The sequence below is a fragment of the Bubalus kerabau genome, chromosome 7, assembly GCF_029407905.1.
Source record: "Bubalus kerabau isolate K-KA32 ecotype Philippines breed swamp buffalo chromosome 7, PCC_UOA_SB_1v2, whole genome shotgun sequence".
Taxonomy (NCBI): domain Eukaryota; kingdom Metazoa; phylum Chordata; class Mammalia; order Artiodactyla; family Bovidae; genus Bubalus; species Bubalus kerabau.
Window position 1 is genome coordinate 67968354 of NC_073630.1, and position 20351 is coordinate 67988704.

The following is a 20351-nucleotide window of genomic DNA, read 5'->3' on the forward strand; positions in this document are numbered from 1 at the left end:
TTGCTGCTACTACCTATAACAATATAAATTATCAAGAATTTCCCAGGAAATGGGTAGAAACTAAATTTTACTGCTTTGATTTTTTATTTGAAGAGACTGACAGGAAATAGTGGAAACAGTGTCAGATTTTATTTTTTGGGGCTCCAAAATCACTGCAGATGGTGACTGCAGCCATGAAATTAAAAGACGCTTACTCCTTGGAAGGAAAGTTATGTCCAACCTAGATAGCACATTGAAAAGCAGAGACATTACTTTGCCAACAAAGGTCCGTCTAGTCAAGGCTATGGTTTTTCCTATGGTCACCTATGGATGTGAGTGTTGGACTGTCAAGAAAGCTGAGCACCGAAGAATTGATGCTTTTGAACTGTGGTGTTGGCAAAGACTCTTGAGAGTCCCTTGGACTGCAAGGAGATCCAACCAGTCCATTCTAAAAGAGATCTGTCCTGGGTGTTCATTGGAAGGACTGATGCTAAAGCTGAAACTCCAGTACTTTGGCCACCTCATGCGAAGAGTTGACTCATTGGAAAAGACTCTGATGCTGGGAGGGATTGGGGGCAGGAGGAGAAGGGGACAGCAGAGGATGAGATGGCTGGATAGTATCACTGACTCAATGGACGTCAGTCTGAGTGAACTCCGGGAGTTGGTGATGGACAGGGAGGCCTGGCGTGCTGCAATTCATGGGGTCGCAAAGAGTCGGACATTACTGAGTAACTGAACTGAACTGAACTGAAGAAAGTTTCATGAAAACTGAATTTTAAAATATTTGTAGAATAACCTGAGATTCTGGAGGCTTAGATGTGTTGTACTTGCTACTTAAATTTCTCTTGTAGCTTTTGCAGCACCTGATGAGAAAAAGAAAACCTGGGGAAATTTTAGAGAAAAGTATATACTGAAATAATTACTGCTCTGGGTTAGCTTTGATTGACACGACTTGACTACCTAGGCAATGAGCATTTTTAGAGTGTGACAACATACTCATTCTATGATCTTCAAAATTCATTCTGCATCTCAGACAAGAACCTGTGAATATTGGATTCAAATAAACAATCTCTTTGGATGCTTGCCATCCTGTCAAATTGAAAAGGGAATCTCCTGAGATGTCTATCAACAGAAGAGGACTTTTCTGTTAGGATAAAAAAGTTAATTAATGATTGACTGACCTGCTGAAAGGCAAGTTGAGATATACAGCACACATCAGCTACAAGTCACTTGAGAATTCTCATTTCACTTTGCTATAAAATTCATTAGTATTCTAACTGCTTATTTTATTGTCACTATAGTGATGGCTGGAGTTATAGGTTTATTCTTACTGAGCAATGAGGTTTAATGATATTTTCATTTTGCAAGTTAAAAAGCTTTTTATTTTCTCGTGGCAAATCATGACTGAGTATATCTGTTACATAGCTAAAGGTCAAATGAAGCAATGAATCTAGAGTCTAATTAAATTTATTTTATATTATTTGTTAAAATGAATAATCACCTAAAAATCCAAAATGATATCTGTTTTATTATTTCCCTGGAATCTGTGTTAAAATTTATTTCTCTTTTGAGCTGAGTTGTTCAAAATATCAAAAATTTAAAACCTGCTGGAAAGCTACCCATAATTATAACTATTTAAATTTTACAGTCATGTGAGTAAGATTGGAGCACAAATAGTTGTCAAATCACTTTATAATAGGGTTGAAACTAATTCTAAAAGTCTATTGTTCTTATGATTTCATATGACAATGAATAAAATAATCAAGAAATGTTTAGAAATAAATCTGAGATATATATTTTCTTGTACATTTTCATAGTCACAAGGATGAAAGTACATTTGAGAAGCAACTTTTCTCTTACTGTGTGGCAAATGTTAACACTTTAAGAAACAAATTACTGTTACAACAACATAAAATAGGGCACCTAAGTGAAAAATGCAAATAGAGGAAGACAATAGAATGGGAAAGACTAGAGATCTCTTCAAGACAATTAGCGATACCAAGGAATCATTTCATGTAAAGATGGGCACAATAAAGGACAGGAATGGTATGGACCTAACAAAAGCAGAAGATATTAAGAAGAGGTGGCAAGAATACACAGAAGAACTATACAAAAAAGATCTTCATGACCCAGATAATCACAATGGTGTGATCACTCCTCTAGAGCCAGGCATCCTGGAGTGCAAAGTCACGTGGGCCTTAGCAAGCATCACTACAAACAAAGCTAGTAGAGGTGATGGAATTCCAGCTGAGCTATTTCAAATCCTAAAAGATGATGCTGTGCAAGTACTGCACTCAACATGACAACAAATTTAGAAAACTCAGCAGTTTTCTAAACTCCGTGGCTACAGGACTGGAAAAGGTCAGTTTTCCTTCCAATCCCAAAGAATTGCAATGCCAAAGATTGTTCAAACTACTGCAAAATGGCACTCATTTCACATGATAGCAAGGCTGTGCTCAAAATCCTCCACGGTAGTCTTCAACAATATGTGAACTGAGAACTTCAGATGTTGATGTACAAGCTAGACTTAGAAAAGGCAGAGGGACCAGAGATCAACTTGCCAAGAACCGTTGGATCATAGAAAAAGCTAGAAAATTCCAGAAAAACATCAACTCTGCTTCAGTGACTGCGCTAAAGCCTTTGACTGTGTGGATCACAACAAACTGTGGAAAATTCTTAAAAAGATGGGAATACCAGACCACCTTACCTGCCTCCTGAGAAACCTGTATGCTGGTCAAGAAGCAACAGTTGTACCGGGCATGGAACAACAGACTGGTTCCAAATTGGAAAAGCAGTATGTACTGTTAAGTAACCTGCTTACTTAACTTTTATGCAGAGTACATCATGCAAAATCCCAGGCTGGATAAAGCATGAGCTGGAATCAAGATTGCTGAGGAAAATATCAATAACCTCAAATATGCAGATGACACCACCCTTATGGCAGAAAGTGAAGAGGAACTGAAGAACCTCTTGATGAAAGTGAAAGAGGAGAGTGAAAAAGCTGGCTTAAAACTCAACATTTAATTATGTAAAGTTTAAAAATAAAATTAAATTAAAAAAAAAAAACTGAGATCATGGCATTCGATCCCATCACTTCATGGAAAATAGATGGGGAAACAATGGAAACAGTGACAAACTTTATTTTCTTGGGCTCAGAATCACTGCAGACAATGACTGCAGCCATGAAAGTAAAAAAAAAAAAAAAAAGTTTGCTCCTTATACAGTATAATAAAGCAGAGACGTTAGACCTGCTTTAGACATTAATGATGAAGGTTCATCTAGTCCAGTGGTCATGTGTGGCTGTGAGAGTTTGACGGTAAAGAAGGATGAGCACTGAAGAATTGATGCTTTTGAACTGTGGTGTTGGAGAAGACTCTTGAGCATCCTCTGGACTGCAGGGAGAACAAACCAGTCAATCTTAAAGGAAATCAACCCTGAATATTTATTGGAAGGACTGATTCTGAAGGTGAAGCTGCAATACTTTGGCCACCTGATGCAAAGAGCCAACTCATTAGAAAAGACCCTGATTCTAGGAAAGGTTGAAGGCAGGAGGAGAAGGTGATGACAGAGGATGAGAAGATTGGATGGCATCACTAATTCAATGAACATGAGTTCGACCAGTCTCCAGGAGATTATGATGGGCAGAGAAGCCTGGTGTGCTGCAGTCCGTGGGGTCTCAAAGAGTTGGAAATGACTGAGCAATGAACAACAACAATGAAAATACAGGAAAAGACCATATGAGAAGAAACACATCCTCAGTGTCAGTAGATATATTATCCAGTAATTTACCAAAATTCATATGAGGAAGCATTAAGCAATGCTTGAAGCCTTTTAGAAAAGTCATCCACCTGCTAGGCTATAGTTTCTGGGATTAGTCATACAGATTAACTTTTCAATTAACAAGTCTTTTAATATTAGATTTATTTTTCATAAGAAAATATAGACACTCTGGTTTCCTAAAATTCATGAGAGTCTCAAATCAAGGCAAATACTTTGGCTTATTATTACCACATGCAAACAAAGGAAATATAAGAATGCAGCTGAATTTGAAAATCCTGATTAGCTTTGAAGGTTACTACCAGTAGCTTAGATTTACACACTGATTTCAAAGACATTTGTCTGTTTGCTTATAATAGAAGTTCAATTCCAGATTGTATGCTCTGGTCAAAACCTCTAATTTACTCTCAATGAATGCTCCTTATTTGGAAAAAAACAAACAAACAAAAAAAATAGACTGAGAGAAGAAAGGGAAAATGCATTAGTACAGAAGTATCTGTATATGTGTAAGCACATACATAATTTATATTTTAAATTTTAAAATGCATGCTAATGAGTCATCAAAGCTCATTCTGCTTTCACCTAAATCTTTCAATAGAGCCTTTTTATAGAATCTAAAAAATAAGATGTATGATAATCGTTCATGAGGAAGCATTTGACTTCTTTTTGAAACCTACTTGATTATAGATTCAAATCATTGAATCTATATTTGGTTCCTTTTATGGAACCCAGAAAAATGTCAGTTGGAAAACACTGATTTTCAGAAAAATGATAATAGAGCCTTTAATATTTAGCAATGATTTCACCTTACACTTGTTTATGCATTTGCCTCATATCTTCTTTTATGATCTTAGGAAATGATCTATTAAAGAAAAGGTATAGGACAAGATACGTTAATCATGCAATCTCTATAACATGGATGGTAGAGTGTAAAGAAACAGGGATCTATTATGTATGGCTAAGAAGAAAATTTGTTGCCCTGGTTCTGATACATTCTGCTTCTTGATGTTGGTTTAGTGACATTCTGTTTTAAGCCTCAATTAAATGATAAAATATATATATATATATATGTATACAACATTTCCTGAGACTTTCAATTGTGTTGCAAAGACCAAGTGAAAGTGTTCATCTCTCAGGTGTGTCTGAGTCTTCATGATCCTGTGGACTGTAGCCCACCATGGACTGTCCATGGAATCCTCCAGGGAAGAATACTGGAGTGGGTAGTGAATTCTCCAGGGGATCTTCTCGATGCAGGGATTGAACCCAGGTCTCCTGTACTGCAAGCAGATTCTTCACTGTCTGAGCCACCAGGGAAGTGCTTTGCAAAGAAGAAAGTACATAATATATGAGGAAATACTTTCAAAATTGAAAATCGCAATACACATTGTTATTCAATAGAATAGCTCCACTGGAATCCCACAAATTTAAATCTTGTTAGCACTATCGTCACTTGAATTCTATGTTGAATTCTTTTACTTTATTTTATAATCAACTCTTCATTTTGAACAGGGCTTCTTTCATCTCATCACCTCTCTTTTTAAGCAGCTTTCAGTCCTACTTTATTTCTCTTTCTGAAGGCATCCTTGGGAAACATAATCAAACAGTGAGAAATTTACAGTAAATTGTTTCATGTTCTCTGTTGCCTGCAGATAAGACTTTCCTCCCATTTATTCTCTCTCTCTCTCTCTTTTTGATTTTGCTTCATGATCCTTTCTTAAATAAATATATAGAGAAGAAACTTTACCTACAACTACCGCACAATTGTACTCATCTCACATACTATTGGAGAAGGCAATGGCAACCCACTCCAGTACTCTTGCCTGGAGAATCCCATGGATGGAGGAGCGTGGTAGGCTGCAGTCCATGGGGTCGCTAAGAGTTGGACATGACTAAGCGACTTCACTTTCATGCATTGGAGAAGGAAATGGCAACCCACTCCAGTGTTCTTGCCTGGAGAATCCCAGGGACAGGGGAGCCTGTTGGGTACCATCTATGGGGTCACACAGAGTTGGACACGACTGACGTGACTTAGCAGCAGTAGCAGCACACACTAGTAAAGTAATGCTCAAAATTCTCCAAGCCAGGCTTCAGCAATATGTGAACCGTGAACTTCCAGATGTTCAAGCTGGTTTTAGAAAAGGCAGAGGAACCAGAGATCAAATTGCCAACATCCGCTGGATCATGGGAAAAGCAAGAGAGTTCTAGAAAAACATTTACTTCTGCTTTATTGACTATGCCAAAGCCTTTGACTGTGTGGATTACAACAAACTGTGGAAAATTCTTAAAGAGATGGGAATACCAGACCACCTGATGTGCCTCTTGAGAAACCTGTATGCAGGTCAGGAAGCAACAGTTAGAACTGGACATGGAACAAGAGACTGGTTACAAATAGGAAAAGGAGTACGTCAAGGCTGTATATTGTCACTCTGCTTAGTTAACTTATATGCAGAGTACATCATGAGAAATGCTGGGCTGGAGGAAACACAAGCTGGAATCAAGATTCCTGGGAGAAATATCAATATTTCTCAGATATGCATATGACACCACTGTTATGGCAGAAAGTGAAGAAGAACTAAAGAGCGTCTTGATGAAAGTGAAAGAGAAGAGTGAAAAAGTTGGCTTAAAACTCAACATTCAGGAAACTAATATCATGGCATCTGGTCCCATCACTTCATGGCAATTAGATGGGGAAACAGTGGAAACAATGGCTGACTTTATTTTTTTGGGCCCCAAAATCACTGCAGATGGTGACTGCAGCCATGAAATTAAAAGATGCATACTCCTTGGAAGGAAAGTTATGACCAACTTAGACAGCATATTAAAAAGCAGAGACATTACTTTGCCAACAAAGGTCCTTCTAGTCAAGGCTTGGTTTTTCCAGTAGTCATGTATGGATGTGAGAGTTGGACTATAAAGAAATCTGAGTGCCATAGAACTGATGCTTTTGAACTATGGTGTTGGAGAAGACTCTTGAGAGTCCCTTGGACTGCAAGGAGGTCCAACCAGAAAGCAGATCAGTCTAGAATATTCATTGGAAGAACTGATGTTGAAGCTGAAACTCCAATCCTTTGGCCACCTGATGCGAAGAGCTGACTCATTTGAAAAGACCCTGATGCTGGGAAAGATTGAAGGCAGGAGGAGAAGGGGACGACAGAGGATGAGATGGTTGGATGGCATCATTGACATGATGGACCTGAGTTTGGGTAAATTCCGGGAGCTGGTGATGGACAGGGAGGCCTGGCATGCTGTGCTCCATGGGGTCACAAAGAGTCGGACACAACTGAGTGACTGAAGTTAACTGAACCACAGTGTCATCTGTCACCACTGCCATTTTAACATTGTTTCTTCTACTACTGACACTACTCCTGGTTACACATGCACTGATCTCAGCACTTATATTGACTCATGGGATCAACATGACAAGCGTATATGAAGTTTCTTTAAATAGCCCCAATTTACAGTCTATAAAACTATAGCCCATACAAATTACCTAATTCAAAGTGGCCACACACTCACCAACACAAGTGAAATGGGCATTTGGAGAACAAGTGAGGATTAAGAAATGAACAAACTCATGACAGAGCCTGTCATCCAGTCTGTGCATACTGGGAAAATGTTCCAATGAAATTAACCTTTCTCTGTTTTATTCCAGCAGAAATTAACAAGTGGGTATTATAAGCCTGTAACACATGGGGTCCCAAAATAATCACCAGGTGATCCTAACTGCATTGAGTACAGTGGAGTGGAAATTACTGTGAAAGGCATATGGATTGTTCAATAAATAAAAGAGACCTTCAGGTAAATCAGAAGGGTAGCATAATGCGACTTTTCTCAGTCACTGCCCAAACATATTGGGCTGACCAAAAAGTTCATTTGGGTTTTTCATACAAGCCTGAATGAACTTTTGGCCAATTTAATATTTTAAAATTCTATCTTTGGTGATACATGAGTTTGCTTTACTTCTCAGTTCCACCCCCTAGCTCTATAACTTTAGACATTAATTAATTCTCTGATTCTTCATTTTCTCATCTGTAAAATGGGGATAATAATAGTATCCACTTATTTAGGGTTATTATGAGAATTGAATTTGACAATCCATATAGCAATAATTTATCAAGTGAGTGAAGTGAAGTCACTTAGTCGTGTCCGACTCTTTGCGACCCCATGGACTGTAGCCTACCAGGCTCCTCCATCCATGGGATTTTCCAGGCAAGGGTACTGGGGTGGGTTGCCATTTCCTTCTCCAGGGCAACTTCCCAACCCAGGTATTGAACCAGGTCTACCCGCATTGTGGGCAGACACTTTACTGTCTGAGCCACTCGGGAAGCCAATTTATCAAGCCTGACCCATAATAACTTTTACACATAAATGTTATAATTACAATATTTGTAATGATCAAAGTTCTGTAAATGTTCAGTTTGTTTCAGGATTTTTCCCCTAGTCCAAAAGATTCAAGGGTTTAAAAGCCAAAATCACTGTCAAGTTAAGGTTTTAAGATACTCAAGTGAAGAGAAGCTCAGTTCTTTCCCCAAATACCATTCCTATAAACTCAGAGAAAACCAGCTGAGAACATGGGTCTTGTGGCTCCCCTTAATATCACGGACTAGGGCTGAGATGGAATTTTTACCATCTGAAGTCTTTCTTTAGATGAAATTCTTTTTACATTTGATTCTTTTTGTGTGTGCTCAAGTGAATAGTAACAATTTATAAATGTCCTGTGGTGGTAATATGCCACAAATTCTCTTTTCTGCAACAAGATTCAGCCAATTAACCAGCTTAAGTAAGAAACTTGAGGACAATCTACTCAGCAGGAGCAGTACCTTCCACCTTTATAGTTAATGCATTCCTCTCTCACCCCCCCCATAACTTTTGAACTAAACTTTTTCACTGATCATCTGGATTCAGAAGTTTAATTTTTAAAATAAAAACCCAAGTAATATATGTATATCTTTTTTCAGAAACAATGATTTTCCCTTGCTTAAAACACTCTTAAGAGACTTTCCCTTGCACAATTTGAAACCCACTGATGCGTGTCTCAATACTAAAAATGAGCCTGTAATAGTCATTGTCTTACTTTACCTCCTCAGGCTAAATGATGTCATGCTGTGCTAAGTCAGCAGCAGAAAACAAATAACACTTCAACAGGAAAATCAGCAAGGAATTCCAAAGTAGAATTCCTTTGACACTTATCTGGAAATAGCCACCATTTCCATTACCGTATATTAGAAAAGTCCAAAAGTAAATGGTCTTAAAAATGAATAAAATTGAGTTATAATATTCTGTAGGGAAAAAAATATAAATTTGAAACTGAAATTATCCTCACCTTAAAAAGACTTTCATGGCTTTGATACTTTTTGAAACATAATAATAAATGAAAATTATCATCACTCATTTTTTTTCTTACATATACCCATTTATTTAACTTATACAATGACTCTGTCCCAAGAATGTTACATGCATTATACTAATAGAAAAAGAGACAGAGTTAACAAGTGGGAGAAAGACTGGAATTCATTTTTTTGTGACACAAAACTAAGAGTTCAAGAATCATTACATATTTCTGTTTCTCCACCGTTAAACAGATTTTCCATGCACATCAATATTGTTCAGTGTATATATGGTGCATATGTGAAAAAAGACATCAAGAAACGAACCGCTCTCTGGTCCATTACATAGAGGTTTGTCCTGAAACTACAGTGTTTATATCTCCAGTGAAGCTCCAACAATTAATCGTGAACCAGCTGCAGGTCACCCAGTCTTGCAAAAAATATCAGTCATATGTTCAGGTAGCACTTTCCAACACTTGATTTTGAACACTCTTGAATGACTTCTCAAATCTGGATGAAGCCATTTAGACTTTGCTTTGTGTGACACACTCTAGGTTCATCCACCCCACTAGAACTGGCTCACTTTTTTATGGATGAGTAATATTCTACTGTATATATGTATCACATCTTCTTTATCCATTCTTCTGTTAATGGACATCAAGGGTGCTCCCATGTCCTGGCTATTATAAATAGTGCTACTATGAACATTGGAGTAGATATGTCTTTTTCAGTTATGGTTTTCTCAGGGTATATGCCCAGTAGTGGGGTTGCTGAGTCATATGGTAGATTTATTCCTAGTTTTTAAAGCAATGCTCTCCATAATGGCTGTATCAGTTTACATTCCACCAACAGCGTAGAAGGGTTCCCTTTTTTCCATATCCTCTCCAGCATTTACTATTTGTAGATTTTTTTTGATGATGGCCATTCTGATTAGAGTGAGACGACATCTATTTTTGATTTGCATTTCTCTAATAATTAGCGATGTTGAACATCTTTATTTGCCATCTTTTTATCTTCTTTGGAGAAATGTCTGTTTAGGTCTTCTGCCCATCTTTGGATTGGGCTGTTTGTTTACCAATATTGAGATGTATGAGCTGCTTATATATTCTGGAGTTTAATCCTTTGTCAGTTTCATTTGCAATTATTTTTTCCCATTCTGATGGTTGTCTTTTATTCTTGTTTATTGTTTCCTTTGCATCAGTCTCTACAAAGAAAATTTATACACATTATTGCACTTGTTTTGCCCCTAATGTTTTGCATTTGCAATCCATTTTAGTTTCCTTAATTTGAAGTTTGGACTCACTCAAAATTCTCATCATATTTTCAAATTACATACTGGTAGCCCTGGATGTCTCAAAAGCATATGTTAGTTTAAATTTCTGCATGTTTCTTAAATATTAACTTAATCCTAAGAACATCATGCATGCCCCATGCTGTCTTTCATTCTGTCTGCAATCAATATCTTCTAAATTTTGGAGTAAGGTTCTCTTGTGTTTGCATTAGACCTGCCAAACTATCTTAGCCACTGCTTAGTTACTTGTGAAGAAATGCTTCATTTTTCATATTAGCCCTTTCCTGGGCTTCCCTGGTGGCTCAAATGGTAAAGAATCTGCCTGCAATGAGGGAAACCTGGGTTCGATCCCTGGGTTAGGAAGATCCCCTGGAGGAGGGCATGGCAACTCACTCCAGTATTCTTGCCTGGAGAATCCCCATGGACAGAGGAGCCTGGCAGGCTACAGTCCATGGGGTTCTCAAAGAGTGGGACATGACTGAGGGACTAAGCTTACCTGAATCTTGACTTAACTCAACTCTGTAGTTTCAACACTTGTCTGATTGCTCTAGTCTAGCTGTGCCATTTCCAAAGCTAACCTGAAAGGTAAAGATTTGAACTAATAACTTTTAAGTGCTCTCATTACAAAAATAATTAATTCTATATGTCCTTAGTATAATCATTCTTTATTTTATAATTTTTAAATTAAATTTCTTTATTTTAGGCCTAATTTTAAAAGATTCAATTTTTTAATTTGCCCATCTAATTGTTAAATGTGGATTTATCTACTCATTCTAGGTTATTTTTTCCTCTAAATAAATCTGTACACTACCTTTTCACAATTTCTATACCCTTGATGTCTCAATCAGTGAGATTTTTGCCATGCAAGGTAATAGTTTTTTCTACCAAATTCTTAAAAATAGATATATGTTCCTATAGGAGCAGTTTCAAGGAAATTGTAATTACAGGTGATCTACAGGAGGTTTTTTGAGCCACTGCAGAACTCACTTGTAACAGTGAAAATCGAGTGGTAGCAGTTAGGGGTAGGTAAGGCTTCTTGGATATTCCTCCTGTGCAGCTCTCTCACCAGAGAGTGATAGAACTACCTTGGAATGCACGTATCTTACTGTGTCCATCAGGGTTCTCCAAAACCAGGACCAGTCGAGAAAGAGAGAGAGAGAGACTGCGATTGAATGATTTTGAAAGAGACAGAGAAGGAAGAGATTGAAAAAAAAATTGGGTCAAATGATTATGAGTAGACTGGTAGACTGGAAACTTGGGTGGGAAATGATGCTACAGGCTTCAGACAGAATTCTCTCTTTTCTGTGAGGCCTCAGGTTTTGCTCTTAAGGTCTTAATTTGAAACCCACCCACATTATGAGGTCAATTTCCTTTACTTAAAGTCAATTGATGGTACATGCTCATCACATCCACAAGATACTTTTAGAGCAACGTCTAGATTAGTGTTTAAATTAATTACTGAGTACTATAGCTGAGCCAATTGACACATAAAACTAGCCATCATATTCACCTCCTCTTTTTTTCCCTTGACAAGTTTTTATGCACAGTGACCTCAAATTCAAATTTTATTGTCTTTTAGTATTTAATCATGGGTCATTAAATTATTGTCCTTTTAAGTATCATCTTTGACTTTCAAAGAAATGTCAACAGAATAAATTACATCAGGCAACTTAAGCTCTCTGCAGTTGTTACTTCTATAATAAATGAGAGAATAATATGATGAATATATATAAATATAAAAATTGAGATACTAAATAATGTCTTGTTAACACCATAGTGTTTTATTTGAAGAAATAAATGAGAGACATATTTAAACAACTTCAAGATGGTATGCAAATTTAAGTAGTTTCACAAGATCTCTAGACCATTTTTTATCTGTTTTGCTTTGTTTTCTTCTTGATCAGTCATTTTCTGGATGCAGAACCTGGAAAGTGGGCTTTCTGCCACTTTACCTAAAGCCTTCCAAATTCCACACAAGGCGTCCAAACATTCCATTTGAAAGACAGAACTTTCAGTAAACCAAGATGCAGTTTCAGCTATTAAAAAAGTAAGGTCCAGAGACTTAATGTTCAGCTAGATTTGGCTTCCTCAGCCACATTTAATGCAGTACAGAGAATAGAAAACAGAACTTTATACTCCATCCTCAATTAAATTGGAACTATATGACTTCTAAAACTGTTAAATATGATGAAGGGTTTTCAAAGTCAGTGACATAATTCAGTGGTAAAAGGAAGTTGTACAAATAAGGTGCCCCATTTGCATAACTCAGAAAATGTCATGGGTACTGTTTTCTATGTAAGCCATATATATATACACAGATACACAGGACTTTCACAAGCCATGTTTAACGTGTTTTAAAAAATATCTTTCCTTATTTTTTTTTTACTTTACTTAGACTTAGTTTTTTTAAGAGAAATTTTAGATTCATAGCAAAATTGGGAAAATACCAAGATTTCCCATATACCCTTCACCCACCACATGCACAGCCTCTCATATTATCCACATCCTTCTCCAGAGTCATATCAGTTCAGTTCAGTCACTCAGTCATGCCTGACTGTTTGCAACTCCGTGGACTGCAGCATGCCAGGCTTCCCTGTCCATCACCAACTCCTGGAGCTTGTTCAAACTCATGTCCATCAGGTCGGTGATGCCATCCAACCATCTCATCCTCTGTCATCCCCTTCTCCTCCTGCCTTCAATCTTTCCCAGCATCAGGGTCTTTTCCAATGAGTCAGTTCTTCACATCAGGTGGCCAAAGTACTGGAGCTTCAGCTGAAGCATCAGTCCTTCCAATGAATATTCAGGACTGATTTCCTTTAGGATTGACTGGTTTGATCTCCTTGCGGTTCAAGAGACTCAAGAGTTTTCTCCAACACCACAGTTAAAAGTATCAATTCTTTGGCACTCAGTTTTCTTTATAGTTCAATTCTCACATCCATACATGACCACTGGAAAAACCATAGCCTTGACTAGACGGACCTTTGTTGGCAAAGTAATGTCTCTGATTTTCAATATGCAATCTAGGTTGGTCATAACTTTCCTTCCAAGGAGTAAGCGTCTTTTAATTTCATGGCTGCAGTCACCATCTGCAGTGATTTTAGAGCCCCCCCAAAATAAAGTCTGACACTGTTTCCACTGTTTCCCCATCTATTTCCCATGAAGTGATGGGGCCAGATGCCATAATCTTCGTTTTCTCAATGTTGAGCTTTAAGCCAACTTTTTCCCTCTCCACTTTCACTTTCATCAAGAGGCTTTTTAGTTCCTCTTCACTTTCTGCTATAAGGGTGGTGTCATCTGCATATCTGAGAAATATTGATATTTCTCCCAGCAATCTTGATTCCAGCTTGTGCTTCTTCCAGCCCAGCATTTCTCATGATGTACTCTGCATATAAGTTAAATAAGCAGGGTGACAGTATACAGCCTCAACATACTCCTTTTCCTATTTGGAACCAGTCGGTTGTTCCATGTCCAGATCTAACTGTTGCTTCCTGACCTGCATACAGGTTTCTCAAGAGGCAGGTCAGGTGCTCTGGTATGCCCATCTCTTTCAGAATTTTCCACAGTTAATTGTGATCCACACAGTCAAAGGCTTTGGCATAGTCAATAAAGCAGAAATAGATGTTTTTCTGGAACTCTCTTGCTTTTTTGATAATCCAGCGTATGTTGGCAGTTTGATCTCTGGTTCCTCTGCCTTTTTTGAAACCAGCTTGAACATCTGGAAATTCACGGTTCACGTATTGCTGAAGCCTGGCTTGGAGAATTTTGAGCATTACTGTACTAGCCTGTGAGATGAGTGTAAATGTGCGGTAGTTTGAGCATTCTTTGGCATTGCCTTTGTTTGAGATTGGAATGAAAACTGACCTTTTCCAGTCCTGTGGCCACTGCTGAGTTTTCCAAATTTGCTGGCATATTGAGTGCAGCACTTTCACAGCATCATCTTTCAGGATTTGAAATAGTTCCACTGGAATTCCATCACCTCCACTAGCTTTGTTCGTAGTGATGGTTTCTAAGGCCCACTTGACTTCACATTCCAGGATGTCTGGCTCTAGGTGATAATCACACCATCGTGATTATCTGGGTCATGAAGATTTTTTTTGTACAGTTCTTCTGTGTATTCCTGCCACCTCTTCTTAATATCTTCTGCTTCTGTTGGGTACATTCCATTTCTGTCCTTTATCGAGCCCATCTTTGCATGAAATCTCTAATTTTCTTGAATTTCTCTAATTAGGTATCTCTAATTTTCTTGAAGAGATCTCTAATCTTTCCCACTCTATTGTTTTCCTCTATTTCTTTGCATTGGTCGCTGAGGAAGGCTTTCTTATCTCTTCTTGCTATTCTTTGGAACTCTGCATTCAGATGCTTATATCTTTCCCTTTCTCCTTTGCTTTCTGCTTCTTTTCTTTCACAGCTATTTGTAAGGCCTCCTCAGACAGCCATTTTGCTTTTTTGCATTTCTTTTCCATGGAGATGGTCTTGATCCCTGTCTCCTGTACAATGTCATGAACCTCCGTCCAGAGTTCATCAGGCACTCTATCTATCAGATCTAGTCCCTTAAATCTATTTCTCACTTCCACTGTATAATCATAAGGAAATTGATTTAGGTCATACCTCAATGGTCTAGTGGTTTTCCCTGCTTTCTTCAATTTAAGTCTGAATTTGGTAATAAGGCGTTCATGATCTGAGCCACAGTCAGCTCCTGGTCTTGTTTTTGTTGATTGTTTGGAGCTTCTCCATCTTTGGCTGCAAAGAGTATAATCAATATGATTTCGGTGTTGACCATCTGGTGATGTCCATATGTAGAGTCTTCTCTCGTGTTGTTGGAAGAGGGTGTTTGCTATGACCAGTGCATTTTCTTGGCAAAACTCTACTAGTCTTTGCCCTGCTTCATTCCGTATTCCAAGGCCAAATTTGCCTGTTACTCCAGGTGTTTCTTGACTTCCTACTTATTACTCAGCTATTAAAAAGAATGCATTTGAATCAGTTCTAATGAGGTGGATGAAACTGGAGCCTATTATACAGAGTGAAGTACATCAGAAAGAAAAATACCAATACCATATATTAACACATATATATGGAATTTAGAAAGATGGTAACAATGACCCTGTATGCGAGATAGCAAAAGAGACATAGATGTAAAGAACAGACTTTTGGACTCTGTGGGAGAAGGTGAGGGTGGGATGATTTGAGAGAATAGCATTGGAACATGTAAATTACCATATGTGAAATAGATCACCAGTCCAGGTTTGATGCATGAGATAGGGCACTCAGGGCTGGTGCACTGGGATGACCCTGAGGGATAGGATGGGGAGGGAGGTGGGATAGGATGGGGAGGGAGGTGGGAAGGGGTTTCAGGATGGGGACACATGTACACCCATGGCTGATTCATGTCAATGTATGGCAAAAACCAGTACAATATTGTAAAGTAATTAGCTTCCAGTTAAAGTAAATACATTAATTTTTTTTTTTTTTTAAAGAGTATGCTTAGTCTTGTGAGAAAGGCAAACTGCCTTGCAGGACTTTTTTTTTTTTTTTTTAACTGAAGAAACGTAAAACAAAAAACTGCGTTGTAAAGTAGGTGTACCATTTTGCATTCCTACCAGCAATTTATGAGAGTTCCTGTTGTTCCGTATCTGTGTCAGAACTTTTTATCAGTATTCCAGAGTTTGGCCTTTATAGTAGGTGAGTAGTAGCAACTCAGTGTTGTTTTAATTTGCATTTCCCTGATGGCATTTGGTCTGGAGCATCTTTTCATCTACTAATTTGCCACCTCTATATCTTCTTTAGTGAGCTCTCTGCTAAGATCTTTAGGCCATTTTTTGATAGTTCTTTGTATATTTTGAATAACAATCCTTCTTAGGTGTGTGTTTACAAATAGTTTTTTCCCATTTTGTGGCTTGTTTTTTCATTCTCTTGTTATTGCCTTTCAGAGCAGAAGTTTTCCATTTTAATGAAGTTCAGCTTATTAATTATTTCATTCCTTGATTGTAACTTTGTTGCTGTATCTAAAAATTTATCCTTCAAGTCATCTAGGTTTTCTCCTATGTTATCTTAGAGTTTCATAGTTTTGTGTTTTTACATTTGGATCTACGATCCATTTTGTGTTAACTTTTGTGAAGCATGTAAATTCTGTGTCTGGATTTATACTCCTGCGTACGGATGGTCAGTTGTTCTAGCACCATTTGTAGAACTACCTTTGTCCCATTGTGTTGCCTTTACTCATTTGTCAGAGATCAGTTAACTGTATTTATGAGTGTCTATTTCTGGGCTTTCTTTTCTGTGTCATTGATTTGCTTTGTCCATTCTTCCACCCATACCATTGTGTCTTGATTACTGAAGCTCTATAGTGAGACTTGAAGTCAGGTAGTATCCATCTTCAACTTTATTTTTCTCCTTTAATTTCTGTCATCTCTTCTGCGTATTTTGTCTCTCCGTATAAACTTTAGAATTCATGTATCAATATCCACAAAAGGGGCTTCCCAGGTGGCTCAGTAGTAAAGAATCCAATGCAGGAGACACGGGTTCAATCCTTGGGTTGGGAAGAGCCCCTGGAGGAGAAAATGGTGACTCACTCCGATATTCCTGCCTGAAAAATCCAACGGACAGAGAACCTGGCAGGTCACAGTCTAAGGGGTCACAAAGAGTTGGACGCAACTGAGCATGCATGTGATCAATTGATTGATCCACAAAATAACTTACTGGGATTTTTAATTTGGTTTGCATTATTCCATAGATCAATTTGGAAAGAATTGAGACCTTAACAGTATGGAATCTTTATCCATGAACATGAAATACCTCTCCATTTATTCTTTGATTTTTTTCATTAGGGTTTTGTAGTTTTCTTCCTGTAAGTATTGTACATAGCTTGTTTGATTTATGCTTAAGTACTGTATTTAATTTCTGGGTTGCTAATGTAAATGGCTGCTGCTGCTAAGTCACTTCAGTCGTGTCCGACTCTGTGTGACCCCATAGACGGCAGCCCACCAGGCTCCCCCATCCCTGGGATTCTCCAGGCAAGAACACTGGAGTGGGTTGCCATTTCCTTCGCCCATGAGTGAATATGAAAAGTGAAAGTGAAGTCACTCAGTCCTGTCTGACTCTTAGCGACCCCATGGACTGCAGCCTACCAGACTCCTCCGTCCATGGATTTTCCAGGCAAGAGTACTGGAGTGGGGTGCCATGTAAATGGCATTGTGCTTTAAATATCAGATTCCACTTGTTCATTGCTAGTATATGAGAAAGTTATTCACTTTGTATATTAATCCTGATATAATTACTTATTGGTTACAAAAAATTTCTTAATAGTTCTTTGGCATTTTCTAGATAGATGATCATGACATTTGTAAACAATGATAATGTTTATTTCCTGCTTTCCATTTTTTATCCCTTTATTTCCTTTTCTTATTGAATTCACATGAACTTCCAGTATGATGTTAAAGAGGACTTGATCATCATGGGAAAGCTTCCGTTTTCTCACTGTCAAGTATGATGTTACCTGTAAGGTTTTTGTAGATATTCTTTATCAGGTAGAGGAAATTCTCCTTTGTTCTCAATTTTAAGAGTTTTTTTTTTTTTTAATTATGAATTGCTGTTGGATTTTTAAAAAAATTTTTTTCTGCATTTATTGATTTCATTTATGTTTTATTTTTTTTAGCTTATTAATATGATGGATTGAATTAATTCGTTTTTGGACATTGAAGCAGCCATATATACCAAGAGTAAATCATACACAGTAGTCATAGTTCTTTATACATTTGTTAGATTCATTTGCTAATATTTTTTGAGAGTTTTTGCACCTATATTCATACTGGAGATATTTGATTGTAGTTTTTTTTTTTTTTTTTTCTGTAATAACTTTGCTTGGTTTTAATATTAGGGTAAGGCTGTCCTATAGAGTAAGTGAGAAAGTATTCTCTGCTTCTGTCTTCTGAAAGAGATTGTAGAGAATTAATATAATTTCTTCTTTAAATGTTTAATTGAATTCACCAGTGAACCCATCTGAGCCTGGTGCTTTCTGCTTTGGAAGGTTATTAATTATTGATTCAATTTCTATAACATATATAGGCCTATTCAGATGGCCTAGTTTCTTTTATGTGAGTTTTGGTAAATTGTGTCTTTCAACTGATCTATTTCATCTAGGTTATCAAATTTGTGGCCAGAAAGTTATGCATAGTACTTTGAAATTATCATTTTGATTTCCATGAAATTTATAATGATATTACCTATTTTATTTTTGATATGAATAATTCATGTCCACTCTCTTACATTTTTATTAGTTAGCCTGGCTAGAGGCTTATCAGTTTTATTGATTTTTTTCAAAGAACCAGCTTCTGGCTTCATTGATTTTCTCTAATGATTTCCTGTATTCAGCGTCACTGATTTCCCTTTTAATTCTTATTGTTCTTTGCTTCCACTTGCTTTTATTTTAGTTTGTTCCTCCTCTTCAGGTTTCCTAATGCAGCAAATGTAGATTATTGATTTTAAACTCTTTATCTTTTTTAGTATATACATCCAGTGTTATGGGCTTTCCTCATAGCTCAGTTGGTAAAAAATCCACCTGCAATGCAGGAGACCCTGGTTCAATTGCTAGGTTGGGAAGATCCCCCAGAGAAGGGATAGGCTACCCACTCTAGTATTCTTGGGCTTCCCTTATGGCTAGGCTGGTAAAGATTCTGCCTGCAATGCAAGAGACCTGGGTTTGATCCCTGGGTTGGGAAGATCCCCTGGAGAAGGGAAAGGCTTCCCCCTCCAGTATTCTTGGGCTTCCCTTGTGGCTCAGCTGCTAAAGAATCTGCCCACAATGAGGGAGACCTAGGTTTGATCTCTGGGTCAAAAAGATCCCCTGGAGAAGAGAAAGGCTTCCCAACTCCAGAATTCTGGCCTGGAGAATTCCATGGACTGTATATTCCATGGGGTCGCAAAGAATTGGAAATGACTGAGTGACTTTCACTTTCACTTTTCCAAAGTTATAAACTTCCCTCTAAGTATTGCTTTTACTGCATCTGACACATTTTGATAATTTGTATTTTCATTTTCAATTAGCTCAAAATATCTGAAATTTCTTTCAAGATTTCTTGTTTTACCCATGTGTTATTTAGAAGTGTTTTATTTAATCTCCACTTATATTTTGATTTTCCAGTTATCTTTCTCTTATTGATTTCCAGTTGCATTCCATTGTGTTCTGAGAGCAGACACTGCATTATTTCTATTTTTTTAAATTTTATTTAGGTGTATTTTATGACCCAGACTGTGGTATCTTGGTGAATATTCCATATAAGATTGAGAAGAATGTGTATTCTGCTGTTGGTGGATAAAGTAGTCTGTGCTGTGTTATGGTTAGTTGCTTAGTTGTGTCTGACTGTTTGTGACCCCATGGATTGTAGCCTGCCAGGCTCCTCTGTCCATGGGGATTCTCCAGGCAAGAATACTTGAATGGGTTGCCACACCCTCCTCCAGAGGATCTTCCCAACCCAGGGATTGAACAGAGGTCTCCCACATTGCAGGTGGATTCTTTACCATCTGAACCACCAGGGAAGTAGTCTACAGGTATAAATTATATTCAGTTGATTGGTGTCAAGTGCAGCTATATCCTCACCTATTTTCTGCAAGATTTGTCCCTTTCTGAGAAAGGGTTGTTGAAGTCTCCAGCTATGATAATGGATTAATCTGTTTTTCTTTGCAAGTCTTTTTGTCTCCTCATTTGACACACTATTGTTAAGACATTGGATTCTTTTGTTGTTACTTCTAAGAGAAACAGTTGTTAAAGAACCAAATGATAAACATGACAGTTTTGCATTAAACACCATATTAGTGAAGTCGGAGTTGCTTAGTATTGTGCATGTTATCAGCTTGCAGTAATTGTACCCATTTTCATGTGGTAAGTATGACTTAAAACACACCACCTTGAAATTTATACAATGTTTATGCCAGCTTGGGCTCTCATCCACGTGTTAAAGAACTAAACTTTTAAAACAAGTCCA